The 16232-nt window shown below is 40.7% G+C and overlaps 1 pseudogene across 1 annotated transcript in view; it reads right to left on the bottom strand.

Moving 5' to 3' along the window:
- LOC146870136 (complement component receptor 1-like protein) overlaps window positions 1-16232 on the bottom strand; it is a 796036-nt pseudogene that overhangs the window by 283501 nt on the left and 496303 nt on the right. The window contains exon 8 of the transcript XR_014978076.1: window positions 6279-6464. The product of XR_014978076.1 is annotated as a complement component receptor 1-like protein (transcript). The remainder of the gene's footprint in view (window positions 1-6278; window positions 6465-16232) is intronic.

Here is a 16232-nt window from a genome sequence, read left to right as displayed (position 1 = left end):
CGAAAATTTTGAACGAGTTGTTATTGACAGTTACAGGTATAATATCTACCGCGGAGGATAAGCACCGTAAATATGGTTCTAGGTATAATGCGAAGAGCAAGGGGGAACACGGACATCCTTGTCTGGTCCCCCTTGTTATCACGAAGCCCTTAGAAAGAGAGTTGGTTATTCTTATGGCAGCTTTAGGTTGAATATAGAGGGCTTTAACTGCATTAATATAAGAAAGGGGGAAGCCCATCCATAACAGAACAGACCATAGAAACTCCCAGGAGACCCTGTCGAACGCTTTTTCTGCGTCCAACAGGGCCACAGCCACTGGGGATTTAGAGGTCTGGGCCCAATCTAATAATGCAATTATTTTTTTAACATGGTCTGTGGTGTCTCTTTTCAGTATAAAGCCATGTTGTCTAATAGATACTAGAGTCAGCATCAGAGGATTGAGTCTGTTAGCGAGAATTTTCGAGTAGATTTTGCTATCAGTAGGAATCAGAGAGATAGGTCGGTATGAACTTAATTCTTCACTATTTTTGCCTTTCTTTTTAAAAATAACAATAATAGCATGAGACCATGACTCCGGTGGATTACCAGCAAAGGCAGAGCTGAAGATTTTTATTAATTCTGACCTTATCATTCCTCTAAATACACGATAAAATTCTAGGGGAATAGAGTCGGGGCCCATAGCTTTGCCGGCCGCAAGACCGGTAATGGCTAATTCGATCTCGTCCCAGGTAACTGGGGCACTGAGGTGTTCCAGCTGTGCTGGTGACAGATTTGAAGTGTTAATCTTGTCAAGATACTGTTGGATATCTAGACCAGATACACTGTCTGGTTGATGGTACAGCAGTTGGTAAAATTCATTGAATGCTGCAAGTATTTCTTCTTTGGAGGTTTTAAACCCCCCATTGAGATCTTGAATTTTGAGAATCTCGTTAGCCGTGGCTCTTTGACGTAGTCTTTGTGCTAGGATTTTGCAGTTTTTTTCACTCAGTTCATAGCTTTCCGTTCGATGCTGATTATAATGTAGAGCCACTTGATCAGCTATGTGTGCATAAACCAGGCTACGTTTAATCGATAAATCAAGTTGGGCTTCCTCTATATCATTATGCGATTTAATACTTTCAGCAAGTCGTTTCTCCGCATGTAGAACCATATCACAATCCTTTTTAAATTTATTCCGTTTAACTCTTAATTGAAGGTTAGCATATTTTAGAGTCTCTCCCCGTACAACTGAATTGAAAGTGTCCCAAACTATAGGGACTGAAGCCGATTCATTATTAATCTGAAAAAACTCTTGAATAACATTAGTCATGAATTGAATATAGTCACTTTGTAAGAGTAGATTCCGCTGAAATGTCCAGGTAGATTTATTACCCGGTCCAACTAGAGGGAGATTGAGCTTTACACAGAGAGGATTATGATCAGATAAGAGTTTAGGTAAAACTTCTAGCTCAATTTTATCCAAAAAAAACTGGGATAGGAAAAAGTAATCAATACAAACAAATTTCCTGTGTGGGGCAGAAAAAAAAGTAAAACCGTGGACATCTGGGTGGATACTATGCCATGCATCAGATAAGGCATTATCTAATACCAGAGACCGCAGAGCTTTAAAAGAACGTGGCTTCGCACCTTTATAGCTTGGGTTTTGTCTAATACTAAAATTAGCCTCGATGTGAATATTAAGATCCCCGCAAAAAACTAATGGGAATACTATTGAGTGCGAGCTCCTGGTTTAGGTAATTAAACAACTCAGAGTCATCCAGGTTGGGGCCGTAGACTGAATAGATCAAAAATCTATTCTGAAAAATTGAAATTTCGGCCGCAGCCCAACGGCCCCATTTATCCGCAGATGTCTTAATTACAGTACCCAGATTCCGGCGCATAAGTATGGCTACGCCACGTTTGATGCCTGTCTGCCTGGAAACTATTAACATATCCAATCCCAGATGTTTTAACAAATCCCTTTTTTCCCATGATATGTGTGTCTCTTGTAGACAGAGTATATCTATTTGTAACAAATGAATCATATTAGACAGTATACCCCTCTTTTTCGCATCATTGAGACCGTTAACATTAAGAGAGCAAATTTTAATTACCCTATCCATTAGAAGAGAGATAAGAAGAAGAAAAAAAAAAGAAAATGTAGTTTTTCAGGCATGGCTCCATATGAAATTGAAGATAAATCACGCTAGCTGGGAATTTCATCACTTTACCCAGAGAAACATCATTGATAAACCAGTCTAAATGATATTCCATATCCCGCAAGTAGTCAGTTAAAATCATTATGCATTGCTCAAATTTGACTGGAGTTGAATTACACCCCCACCACCCACACTGCTCCCACCACCACCCCACCTTGACCCCCCCTGACACCCCACCCCCGCCCCTACCCACCTCATGAGGCACAGGGACAGCCATTCCCTAGGATCATGGAGTGCCTCCCCCCCCTTTCCCAGATGACCCGAAGAGAGGAAAATTAAAGTTCACAAAAACAGCTTAATCCAGCCAGCAAGTAATGAGAGTCCACAATATCTGTAATGTTTGAAATAACAATTCGAAAGAAAATTAATGTTAGATTAATATTGAATCATAGAGAGTCTAAATATTCTTTTGCCAGAATTTCTGAAACAAAAAATCTAGTTTGATTTTTGAAGATGACCTTGAGTTTCGCTGGATTTTGTAAATAAACAGTGACACCTTTACCTTGGAAACCTGGTATTAGTTGCCTTAATTGCCACCGCTTGGTGACAGTCGATTGGCAGAAATCCGGCCGGACGAAGAAGCAGCAGCCATTGGCAGAACGCCTTTTGTCAGGTCTGGCCAGATCAGAGATAGCTTCTCTAGCTAAAAAATTATTGAACCTGACCAGAATAGCTCTCGGATACTCTCCTTCTTTGGGCTTGGATTTATTTTGAAGTGGGAAGCGATGAGCACGTTCAATGACCAACGGCCAGTCCCAAGAAATGAGTTCCGGAAAAGCTGCCAGGAAGAGTTCGCAGATAAATTTCCGAACATCTGCTCCACCAAGATTCTCTGGAACACCTAGCACACGCAGGTTGTTTCTCCGTGATTGGTTCTCCAACTCAGCAAGCTTAAAGGTGATATCATCCCGATGAAGTTTAACAGAGGCAAGTTCCTTCTTTTGGGAAGCAATCTCATCTTCGAGAGTAGAGATCCTAGCTTCTGCTTCTGATACTCTCGCTGTCATATCAGTGCAGTATTTTGTGAAACGACGCACCGTGTTTTTCACCTTTTGACATGTGCCTTGAGTACAGGCAATCTCCATTTTTGTGTCCGATCTATGAGCCAGCATTGTCTGGTATATCATGGAGAGAGTCACTTCGGAGCTTGGGTCAGAATCAAGTCCTTTAGGAATAACTTGATAATTCGGAAGATTAGACTGTTTATGTTGTGTAGATGAGGGGTCCTCTACCTCATTAGACCGATTCCTGGATGAGGGTCTCCTTCTAATATGTTTTTTAACTGTTCCACCAGAGACAGGTGAAGTCTCAGTGACCCCCGTCTCCTCACCTGAGCTATTATCCTCCGGGTATTCAGCCCAGTCCTTATCCAGACTTTCGTCAGATGTAAGATCGGACATGGAAAAGAAATTCTCAGCAGATTCCAAAATAACCTCCGGACATGGCGCGGCAGCAGACACAGACAAAGGTTGAATGAAAGTAGTCGTGAAGCCAGTCAAGGTATCAGCAGGAACGCACAGCGACTCACCACTCAAAACACCAACATCGATAGCTATACTCGAGGTATTAGAAACTACAGGACCCAGAATGCTGTGTGGCGGTTCTCCAGGTGCGGGCGAGAGGTCAGAGGAGCTCATCGTTTCCAATGCAGACTCAGGGTTTAACAAAATAATATTAGCTGAAGAAGCGGCAGCAATACCTCCATCCACTCCCATTGTCCGTTCAATAGCGGTATTATCAATGCTATTGTGCTGATCGAAATCGCCCGTACCTGCCAGGGCGGGAGAGATAGTGGGAGCCAATATGCCTGAATTTTTCACATTTTTTGCAGCATGTTTCTCAAAAAGCGAAGGAACAGTGTGGCTAGAGCTCCAGCTCGAGGGTTCTCCCCCTTTTTTGGAAGAGAAAGCAGATGTAGGCTCACCTGTTTTAGACACCGCACGGGGTGAATTAGCAGCTTCCAGCTCCTCTGCACCATTAATGCGGGCATGTTTGTTCCTGCCGCTACAAGTGTTTAGAGGTTTTGCTGGTAGATTAGCATTTTTTGGCGGCATTGTGAGAGGATGTGGAGCAGAGCAGAATGCTGAATGTCTAGCCCGCCACAGCACAAAACGCCGAGTCAAATGTAGAGGCCAGCGATGTAAAGCGAGGAGAAGCCACATAAAGAACAGTTGACTCCGAGACACGGGCAGCTCAGCACCGATGAAATCAGAAGGAGAACTTCACGGCAGGTCCGGCTCGAATGCACCCCGAGGGCAGTGAGGAGGGGGAGCTAGGTGGAAAAACACCGGAATAACAGCCGCTTCAATTCCGCTTCAATTCCGGCTTCAGCGAGAAAAGGGCCGACGCCACCGCGGGCGCACGATAAGACCAGGTAGGCGTTGAATCTTTCCCACAGTGCCGGTTGTCTTCGGGTCAGGGAGTAAGGGAGCAAAACGGAAGGCTGCTCACACCGCTAAGCTAGCGGTCGCCATCTTGCCTCCATGCTGCATAATCCTAATAGTTCTTCCAATTTTAAAGCTCTTCAGAGTGATTTTGTGGTGCCATTATGATGATGAAATCCATATTTCACAGGGAACGGTAATAAAAATCCATATTTCTCGGTTGTGTGTGAAATATAGTGGAGTTTATACCCCTGCAGTTTGTGCAACACACACAAATACACACACACAGTGGTATGAATAAAATCACCACTAGCATTACATTCATTCCTCACATGGTTCTTCCCTTGTATAATGGCTGTTTCAATGCTCTTTTGTGCCTATCTGACCCGGCACTAGTGCAGTCTGTGTGTGAAATAAGTAGTATTACTATACTATTAACAATGCCAAAAATGTTCTCAGAAGGCATAAGTGGCCTCTGTGCAAAGAGAGGTTTAAAAGATAAAGCAAGAGCTCCAAAAAGAAGCACAGTCAATAATGGTAGTCCCAAGGCAGGTAACTATAAGGAGCTGGAGGTCATGATGAAGACAACACATAAGACACAATTAGAGGACTGCCTATTAACCAATGACTGAGGCTGGAGCAGGGTCAGGCACAAAAGTAAAAGCCGCTTTGACTAACTTAGCAACAGAACACGTTCATAGATGTAGGGTTCAGTTCAAAATACTGCCATGGCTGAGAATGATAGTTTTGATACTAACTGCTGAAAGCTGGTTCTTCTATTTTCCCTGAGCTTTTCAGAGAAAAGTTGCATTTCATGGCATTTTTTTCAGAAAGGAAATCTTCCCTTAAATATAGTCTTAATGCAATTATTTATACCACAGATCCATATCTCCTTCCCACCATTCCACCAAATAGTACAAATGTATGTTTTTGCATCTCTCTGTAAGATTTCTGACTTAATATTAGCACAAATCCAACAGAGGGTCTCTAATTTGTCTTTAAATTATCAAAATACAGAAATAGACATAGTAGTCTAGGTGGGCCCTCAGCTATGGTTTATGGAAAGGTAACAAAGCTATGTTCTTCGAGTTGTCAGGCGGTTCAGAAATTCTGAGGTTATGAATATTACAACACAAACATACCTTTACTGAACAACAGGCTTCAATGCATGCCTCCATATTATGTTCTACAGTACTTCTAGCTGCACTGAATCACAATGCCACCTCTCAGTCCTTTTAAGATTTTTTCAATCACTTCTACGATAGCCACGTCTTCCATGATATAAACTAAATTGCGGATCTCATTGCCTAATCAAGTTCGGCTGTGCTAAGCAAGATTACGAAAACACAAGTACAATTATTAAAATGTAAAAAGCCATACCGTGTAAAATCCATTACTAGTTAATTCTCAAAACTTGTTCCTCATGTTTGCAATGCTCATGTAATAGTTTTACTCCCAATTCGTCACAAAGGCCTTTCATTGAGCTACCAACAGGTTGCCAATAACCAAAGTATAGATGGACAGATCTTCAACTGCAGCATGTTGACTTGAGCAACAATTAGTCTGTATTTAAACTCAGCACTGTATCTATCATGAGAATGTCTATACTCAATGTATATATGTATACATTAACATTAAATTAGGGGAAACCCAATTTGTGTTGCATACTGGAAAACAAAAATTGTCAATTCCATACCTTTGCATTCTGGAGTTGGTGAACTCCAGGTCCCATCACTTTGACAACGGATTGTTGATTCTCCATGTAGTTTAAAGTTAGCAGATTTGCAACGATAAATTACAGATGTTCCGACGTGAAATGGAGGCTGACTGCTGTGTTCACTATTAAGTATCCTCGGAGAAGCGCTACCTGTCATAACTGAAGCTGAAAAAAAGAGAAGTATTTTGTGTAATCAACCAAGGGTAGTGTTGCAATTGTTGGTAAAGTGCTAAATCTAATTGTTCTCAACTCAGAGAGTTGTCTGACAAGTCCTTTACACAGCAGGGGACATTAGACAAATGCTTAATCCATTCTTCTGACTAGGAAGGGGTGTACTATCTTCAGGAGGGCAGACCATAATGCAGTAGTAGACAATTTAAGGGACAGTAGTAAACAGGATGGAAGTTGAAAATCTGCTACTCTAGGTTTCTGTCCTTGTATGGGTGCAGATTTCAGACTTTTTGGAATTCGCAAAGGTTTCTTAAGGTACGCCTGGAAATTTACAACAGCTGAGTATTCACAAAAGTCATATTCCTAAGAAACGATTGTGAACTACCTTTAGGTTATACACTGAGATTTCCACATGCACAACTGTACTTCCTGTACAGTTGATGCTGGGGGCATGTCTTCCTGCATGTGGAGGCATTTTTACTCCTAGGGGAAAATATATTTTCTCATGGCCCCAGATGCAGTGAGGTAAAAGGGAGAGTGGCAGAACACCCGGATGAATATCAATCAAAAATGTTGTTTATTAGTTAATTAAAACCATAAACATGCACAAAATCTGCAACAGTCAGCAATACATATAAAGTCAATGAATCGCTACTTCAGGCTGTCTAAGCACCGGTGTGTCTGTCACAGGCGCTCAGAGCCAAATCTAAAAATCATGCATACATGGGTCTTAGTATTCCAATAACGGGATAAAAATATGAAGATTTTGACTTATTTAAAACCATTGGCCTTCCTGTATCGTGTAAATGGGCACAGGGAAATCACTGAGAATATATTATAAAACACAAATATATATATATATATATATATATATATATATATATATATATATGTGTATGATCCTAAGCTACAAAGGATCATAAGGCCTGTGGAACGTGCAGATATCCATAGGTCACTGTGCAAAGAAACAAAAACAGTGTGAACACTTTGAGACGAGACGTCAACTCCCATCACCAGCTGGGGTTAAGCGCACAAAAACACTGTTCGTAATGTTTAATGCAAACGATGACACTACTGTGCAAAAGAGGCATTATCAAGGTGCTTAAAAGTACATTAACACAATTGTGCAAAGAGGCATAGGCAGTTTACAACTATTAAAAATACTCCTACCTTGGCAGACATATCGGGGTCTGTAAGGGGTGGGGAAGGGGTTGGGAGTGCAAATGTGACATCATATTGGGAATTGTTCACGGTCTCCTCCTACATAACCAAATAGTAGTCAAAGGTATGACTCGTAAATTTGAAACAAATTATGTATCCGCCATGTTGTTTACTGAGCACAAAACAGTAAAGAGTATTTTTTTAAAAATACTCCTAACTACCTAATGAGAGTTTATACGTGCACAGCTTTATCAAAGTGCCTAGAGCAATGGGCTTAGGGCAGTTGTACAGCCTACAAAGTGCAGCTGTGCAAAATAGCATTATCAACATGCTTGGATGAAGCATCAACAGGAATGTGCAAAAAGGCAAACTTGTGAACATGCTCCTATCTGTCTAATAGGCTTAGATACCTAGTGCAACCACTGATGCAGCTATACAAGGGTAGGATTTACTGCGCAATCAGCGCATCCACGGGTGGGCAAAGATTAGGCCATTTCTCATGATCGTAACCTGACCAACCCTTTAATTGATTCTCGATAGCGGCTCTGATAAGGATCAATAATTCTCTTATACTGTCCCTGGCAAACCCTCGTGAGTTAGAAGTGTTATAGAAGCCCACATCTAACCCATGGACAGCATTCAAGTTAAAATTTGTATCTGTTTGTTAAAAATTGCTAAAAACTGCACCAATCGAATGTTTAGCATAACATTGAGTGGATTTAAAGCCTCTATGACCGCCATCCTGCAGGTTCTAACATCTAAGGATAAGAACTCCTTACGCAGCAAGGACCTCCAGTATACTAGCATGTTAGGGCACACACAGAGTATATGTATAAATGTTTCTTTTGCCTGGCGACACAAGCGACACAATGCATCTTCATGTGGACTGCCTTCTTCCACTTGGGGGCGAAGTCGAGAGTGGAAAAACATCAAAATCTCATCTTTATCCGTTTCATCTTGATAGTCAATGACAGTGCTGCCTCAAAGTAGGGCTGTTCCTTGCTTAAGTTATATGAATTTATTACTAACCACCCATGTGAACGTTTTGTCAGTGTAGCTTCATCTTCCAATCTGCTTTTCTATGCATTTGTTGACAAATTTCCTAAAATTTAGTCACTCGTGTTCAGTTGTCATAAGTCTTGGATACCAAGATTCTGTATACTTTCCTGTAGGTATTCGGCAAATTGACCTTTCCCCCTTGTCAGGTTTATCTCTGCCCAGACTACTTTAGCCAGCGATTCCTTGGGGGCACTCCGCAGTCAATGACAGCACTTCACAAAGGTCCCTTGCTGGGCTAGTGACTGTTTTGTCAGGGCCAATTCCAATCTTACTTTGGTGGAGGAGGCTGACTTTGGAATCTGAAATGCTAGTTTATACGTTCGTATTGCAAGCTTTTCCAGGAGGTCCACATCTTCACCCAGAATTATCTTGCCTCCATATGATAAAGATGGAATCAGTTTTGATTTGATCACTTATCAACGCCTTTAGATTATGGCCCCACAGACTTTTCTTAAGGTTTGAAAAGGTGAAGTTAAAGGCCTAATTTTTTGCAATGGCAGCTTTTTTCTATGGCAAAGGAATTTCGTGAGTCTAATTTAAACTCTAGATATGTATATGCTGCAACGTCATCAATGTTGGACCCGTTTCGGCGCTATTTCTGTCGTTTCAACGGTATGACTTTAGTTTTTTTTAAGCTGATTTCCAACTGGTTATATACTGGGTACTCGGCGAGCCTGTTGCTCAGCCTCTGTAGGTCCACACAGGTATTGCTTAACAACAGCAGATCATCTGCATACAGGATGTTGCTCAACTGTTGAGACCCGAGGCTAGGTGCATGTGACACCACTACTGCCAGGGAGAGTGAGAGATCCCGATTCACAAATTAAACAACTGCGCTGCCAATACACATCCCTGTTTCAATCCAAGGGAGGTGTTAACCTTACTAGATGAATGGCGCCCATACCCCACCTTGATCTTTATCCTTGTTTTTGTGTATATCAGCTGGACAGCTCTTTAAAGGTTTTGTGGAATTCCACAGCGTAATAGTTATTCCCAGAGCAGGCCTCAAGGGATACAGTGAAAGGCCACTTTGAAGTTCACAAACCACATGAATAGCGGTGTCCTGGTGTAACATGCTCTTTTCCTTATGAGGTCCACTTCCATAAAGTTGGTGGTGGTTCCTTGATTTTTGGTGAACCCTCTTAGGTTCATTGGCAGCTTTTCTGCCTCCGTCGCCCACTCTTGTAGATCTTGCTGTGGTAGTGTTAAGAAATATTTTAGGCCCATTTTGAGCAGTGATATCAACCTGTGATTGCTAGGGGACGAGGCTACCCCACCCTTGAAGATGGAGTAGATCACTGAGCCTCTCCAGCTTTCAGGAATGCTTCCAGTCAGCAGTATTTGCTTGAACACTGAGTTCAGGAACCCAGCCCAGGTTGTAGCGTTGTGCTTTAGGAGTGCAGTCGGTATGCCATGATGGTCGGGTGCACAGTTGGAGAGCGTCTCTCTATTTTTGTACCAAGGAATCGATTGAAAAGTTCTGGGGTTCCATTGAGTGTTCTAGGGTGTCGGTAGCACCACTGCTATTGGTTTTCAGGGATACCAACTCGTGTGGGGTCAGGCCTGGGCATGGGACAGAATGGTCAACCCTTATAACGCGTTCTTAGATATTTAATCCATTCTTCCTCGCTTATCAAGCTCCTTGACTAGTTTCCAGAAGCTTCTATGGTCGTTCCATGTGGAGGAGTAAAGTAGCTTTGCCCACAGTGCTTCTAATCTCTATTTCTTTAGCAGCCATGTCGCTTTTTTTAGGCTCTTTCAGTAATACTAAATCGTGTGGCGAACGCCGCAGTTGATAGAGCACTTTGTTGATTCTTGATTTGATAAGGCGAACCGGCTTTGGCTGGATGATAAAACGCTTGTGGGTAATATTTTTAACCTTTCTCCAAATTGTTGGCTGAGTATCTTGCTGCAAGGGTCTCCGAGAGACACTCCCATGCCTTTATCTGGTTCTCCTCACTGGATGATATTTTCTTCAGGATTCCCTCTGCCTCGCTTGTCAAGCCTTCAATATTATCCGAGCTCCATTTAAGGAGTTTTAAATTTCTCAGTGATAGCTTCACCCTGCACTATCTGTACCTGACCTAATACGGTCGTATCAGCTCTAAGACAGAAGTTTTGCAGGCGATGATCCCTCTCTAATCTGTGATCAATTTTAAAGTTGACTACTCCACCATACAGACTAGCACTCACCATCGTATAGTCAAGGTAGGAGGTCGTCTTACAGGAGTGCGTTGTCCAGGCGTGGGATATCACCCAGGAGGCGTCTATTGAGCATTACCATACCAGCTGCTTCACAAGACATTTGGTGGGAAGATGCCTCATTGTACGATGTCACAGCACATGCTTTTATCACGCATGCCTTCACCAATCATTTTTTTAACATTACACACATTTACCATGCACCTCCCTTTACCATGCAGGTAAGAATAATTAAGGTAGGTGAAATATATGTGTGTGTGTATGTATGTATTTATATAGGTGTTCTCATAGCGCCAACGTTTGAGAACCCTAATCCGGCCATGTTGCAAGAACGGGCTGAAAATAATCTACAGGCCTCTATGAACATGATTCATATACTGATAAAATATGCTGAAATAGACCGGAATGCCATTTTGGTAGAGATCGACCGTATTAATGGACTGTTAGATGCCACAGGCCAAACAGATATGATAACTAAAGGACGAGCAGACAGACTTTACATCAAAAAGCATGAAGAAAAGATCAAGGAGTGTAAGGTGTTCAAATTTGCTAGAGATCAGAACGACTACGCAACGGGTAGAATCTTGTAGCTTTTCGAAAAAATTTGACAACTATAAACGACAAGCTATGACGAATAAGGTAATGAATCCTGTACAAAGCATGGCGGCCAGTGGTAATCCAGGTGGCGATGTTGAATCCGACAATACCTCCCTCACATCTAATAGCGTTTCGGAAGATGGGCGCCTTGGCACATCGAGGGCCTCTGCAGTTGCTCTCAGTAATTTTACCCCAGGGGAAGAGCTGAATTTTCTCAGGAAGGACCGGAGGTACACCTAGCGACCCTGCAAACCTCAACCGCAGCAAGGGGATCAATCAATCAACGCAGGAGGGAAAGGCGGATTAAACATCGCAAACACCACCAGGAGAGGGAATACGCGAAGGAATTGGAGAAGAAAAATAGTAATTACAACATAGTCATCAACCTTACTGAAATATTGCTATGCAAGGCAGAGATCCAGTTATTATCATTAGGACTCACGTAGTATTGCCCGGCCAATCAATTCTCTTACAACAAAACTAGAATTGATGTTTTTAAATTTATTCGTAAGGTTAAACTTATTAAATACTTTCAACTGAACAAACCTATGACTATTCCTTCAGCTTCAACATCAGGTGTTGTGACAACCGATGGCACCCTCCAAGTAAAGGATTACCCCAATTTACAGATAATGCATGCATTATTAACAGACAGCGCTGATGTATCTACACAACAAGCAGTATCAGCAATGGGGATTGTGACTAACAAAGCAGCCAAAAGTCAGTTTCGACCAGCATCGTCATTTCTACCATTAATGCCAAAAGATGCAGTGGACATCTTTAGTGACAGGGTGGTAGAGGAACTCAAGCATCTCAACAAATCTGTGATGTCAAGTCACCGTGTTAGGAACTAAAAGAATTCCCAATATCACTCTCTTGTCAACAAACTGGAAAGAAATCATGACACTGTAATTAACAAATGAGATAAGGGTGGTAATGTAGTTCTTTGGCCCCGTAACCAATATGTTACTAAAGCTGGCCATCATCTTTCTGATGCCCGTTGCTATAAAAAGTCTTCCAAACAGGATATGCGGCTGATCAAGGATAAAGTGAACAAATGCTTGTCGCAATGGAAAAGGATGGGGCTCCTTATGAAAGATGAATTTAATTTCTTAAAAGTTGAGCATCCGGTTACTCCCATTTTATATTTCCTGCCTAAAGTGCACAAAAAGACTGTTCCCATTCCTGGACGCCCTATCATTTCAGCACAGAAAAGTCTGCTTGAAAATGTATCAAAGTATGTGGACTACTTTTTACAGCCCCATGTAATGTCCCTGCCATCTTATGTAAAGGACACTACTGATTTTTTAAGAATGATCAATGTGGTGACATGGCAACCTAGTTATCAGCTGGTGGTTATGGATATTGAATTCCTATACACAAGCATTAACCCCTCAGACGGTCTAGCTGCCACAAAGTATTTTCTGGACAACAGAGATATCAGTATGAAGGACCATAACTGTATGCTGATTGAGATGACAGAAATGTGTTTTTGCAATAACTATGTTTCTTTTAATCAGGAAATATACCAACAGCTTAGTGGGGTGGCTATGGGGGCATGTTTCTCCCCCAGCTATTCATGTCTCCATGTTGGCTGATGGGAGAGATGTGTCCTCATGACCCAACACAAGGACTGGTATAGGCATGTAAAGCATTACTGGCGTTACATAGATGATATCTGTCTAATTTGGGATGGAACAAATGAAACTGCACTTGAGTTTGTCAATGCCATTAATTCTATTGAGCTAAATTTGAAATGTACTGCTACAATTGATGATACGTGTGTAGAATTCTTAGATGTTCTGGTATATATCAATGAGAACAGAATCCATACTAAGCTCCATCGTAAACAAACTGCCAGTAATTCAATTTTACATGCAGAAAGCTCGCACCCCCCATCTGATTAAGAGTATACCCTATGGCGAATTTGTGCGTATTCGCCGAATTTGCAGTCTAGACACAGATGCACAAACTTGTCAGCAGGAGGCCCTCTCTAGATCTCTGGATAGAGGATACAAGATGTCCCAGTTGACTGTGGCACTGAAAAAAGCCAATGACCGTTCTAGAGAGGAATTGCTTGCATCCAAAGATTGTATTGCCTCTGCTGAGGTAGTGCTCGATGCAGATAATGATGTTGAAAAACGTAATGTCAGACTTATAACTACCTTTAGTCAGCAGGAACAGAAAATTCGTAAAATCATTTATTCTCAATGGCCGATAATACTCACTGACATGACACTAGGATCCATTTTACCTGCTTTGCCAGACATAACATTTACGAGGGCACCCTCTATGAGGGATGCCTTAGTGAAATCAAGCCCTAAAATTAAACCTAAAGGCACTTGGCTTGTCAGTAGGGGTTTCCATAAGTGTACCTCATGCTGTGCTTGCACTTTTGCAACCAATATAACACACTATGTGACGGCATTCAGTAATAAAAGAATAGAAATTATGGAATACCTCACTTGTTGCACCAAATTTGCTATTTACATTCTTCGGTGCACTTGCGGCCTAGAATACATAGGGAGCACTAAGCTCCCTGTGCATAAACAAATTCTACAGCATGTCAGGGCTATTGTGAATTCAGACTAGCTATCCAGTTGCCAGGCACTTTAAATCGGTTCATCAGAATCAATTGAAAGATTTGTCATATTCTGTTGTAGGTGCCGTTCCCATCCCCAGATGGGGAGGGAACCGTGATAAAAGTCTGCGGCAACTGGAATGTCATTTTATTCTAGCCCTAGATACTAAAATGCCGAATGGCATGAATACTAGTGAAGCCATGCATAACTTCCTGTAATTATCTCTACTCTTTCATCCCTGACTTTACCCATCTCATTTTGCCCATATGATCATGTCTTTATATGAATCTATTTCAGCAGTTTTTTTCAGAGTCTCCAATGAATTTACCTCTAAATAATTAATTTAGTTTTGCTCGTATGTTTCATATCTTAATTTATTAATATTTCTGAAATGTTTTACATAATACTCCTAGCACTGGCACTTTATTATTATTCAGGCTTGAATTTAATATATGCTGCTTTTTGAATCTATAGGATGCACAGCACTAGTTTTGCACGGGGTTGTGAGTTCTGCTCATTTGTACTATATTTCGTTTTTGATATGACTGGTTTTATGTATTCCATGAGTGAGATCTTTTATCCATTATAATTATATTTTAAGGGATTGTTTTTAGTACATGTACTGGTTGTGCCTGTCGCAATTTATTGTGACTGGAGTTCTCTTTGATTGACTGAATAATTTAGTTTATATACAGGTTTTCTTTGTACTGACTATTCCTCGATTATGGATACAGTTGTTAACAACCATTCTCTTTACATATATAAGGTTCAAGTTTATGTTTATATGTATATTAACATTACCTAGGTATCAATTGATATATCCTATTAAGGATATTTAAAAAATCTTGCACTTGCACTTTATTTACTAGGTATTATGTATCATGCGCATAATGAAGAACTGAGGATCAAGCTTGCACTTACACTTTTTATGTGTATAAAGTATTAATGATCCATCTGCTTTTAATTATTAAGCACTTTGATGACCTGTCTACTTTTTAATCAGTTAGCACGCTATTATTCAAATATATCTAGTACTGTATTTGCGTATTTGCACAGATGCGGTTTTTCCTCCATCTCAATGCTGTAAATCATTTAAAAGACTATTTGTCCTTTTTGAAAAAAGCCATTTACCGCTAGCTTATTTGCACTTCTGTTATATAGTTTAAATATGGTTATATATTGTTTTAACCAGATATCTCTTAAAGTTGATATGTCATAGAGATGACTCTACTTTTAGGATAAGCTCAAATATATACATCTATACTGATTTAAATATGATCTATTTGTACAACTGCTACTCTCAGATCATTTTAACATCTATGTAGAAATGGCTAATTGTACTATGAGCATAATGTGGAAGTTTCGATACAGTTGAAATTCAAACTGTTTACCAGTCTGTCTTTTAGTTTCACTGCTGGGACGTTTGCTTCTACAGCCATTGGTGCACATTTCTGTATTTAGTGAGTTTCCCGATCACGAGACGCATCATGTGATCAAGCTCGTGTGAGGCCAGGATTTGGATTTCGATATATCTATATATATATAGCTATAACTATCTGTCTATCTATCTGTCTATCTATCTGTCTATCTATCTGTCTATCTATCTGTCTATCTATCTATCTATCTGTCTATCTATCTATCTATCTATCTATATATATATTCACTGAAAAAACCATAGGTTTCAGGGGTGTTATAGTTAGCTGGACTTTTCACTTGTACAAAACCATTGAAATTCCCCCGTTATAGTTAGTTCAGCTAACTATAACTCGCACGCCCGCAATGCACTGCTGATGACGTCACATATTACATCACTCATGACATGGTCAGTGACATCACTCATGACATCACTCATGACATCTCAAATGACATCACTGATGACATCACTGATGACATCATCCAGTGAATGTCTGTTTTTCTGAAAATTAAATATGTTTTATATATGTATATCTCAAGGTCGATGGAAGAATAAATGGGTATATAAGTGTCTATTGTTTTTGAAAAATTGATTGTGTAACTGACTGATTAAGTGTATCATAGTGAATACATGGCTTAGTGAGTAATGTTTAAATATGTAAATATCTGTATCAGTCTCTCACTTTGTGTAGAAGTGGCTGCATGGGTTGGTGAGTAGCTACATGGGTGTCTATATAGGTTATTAGTT

Source organism: Triturus cristatus, chromosome 1_1, assembly GCF_964204655.1.
Source record: "Triturus cristatus chromosome 1_1, aTriCri1.1, whole genome shotgun sequence".
Taxonomy (NCBI): domain Eukaryota; kingdom Metazoa; phylum Chordata; class Amphibia; order Caudata; family Salamandridae; genus Triturus; species Triturus cristatus.
Note: the sequence above shows the minus strand (reverse complement) of the source record. Positions and strands in the feature narration are given on the sequence as shown.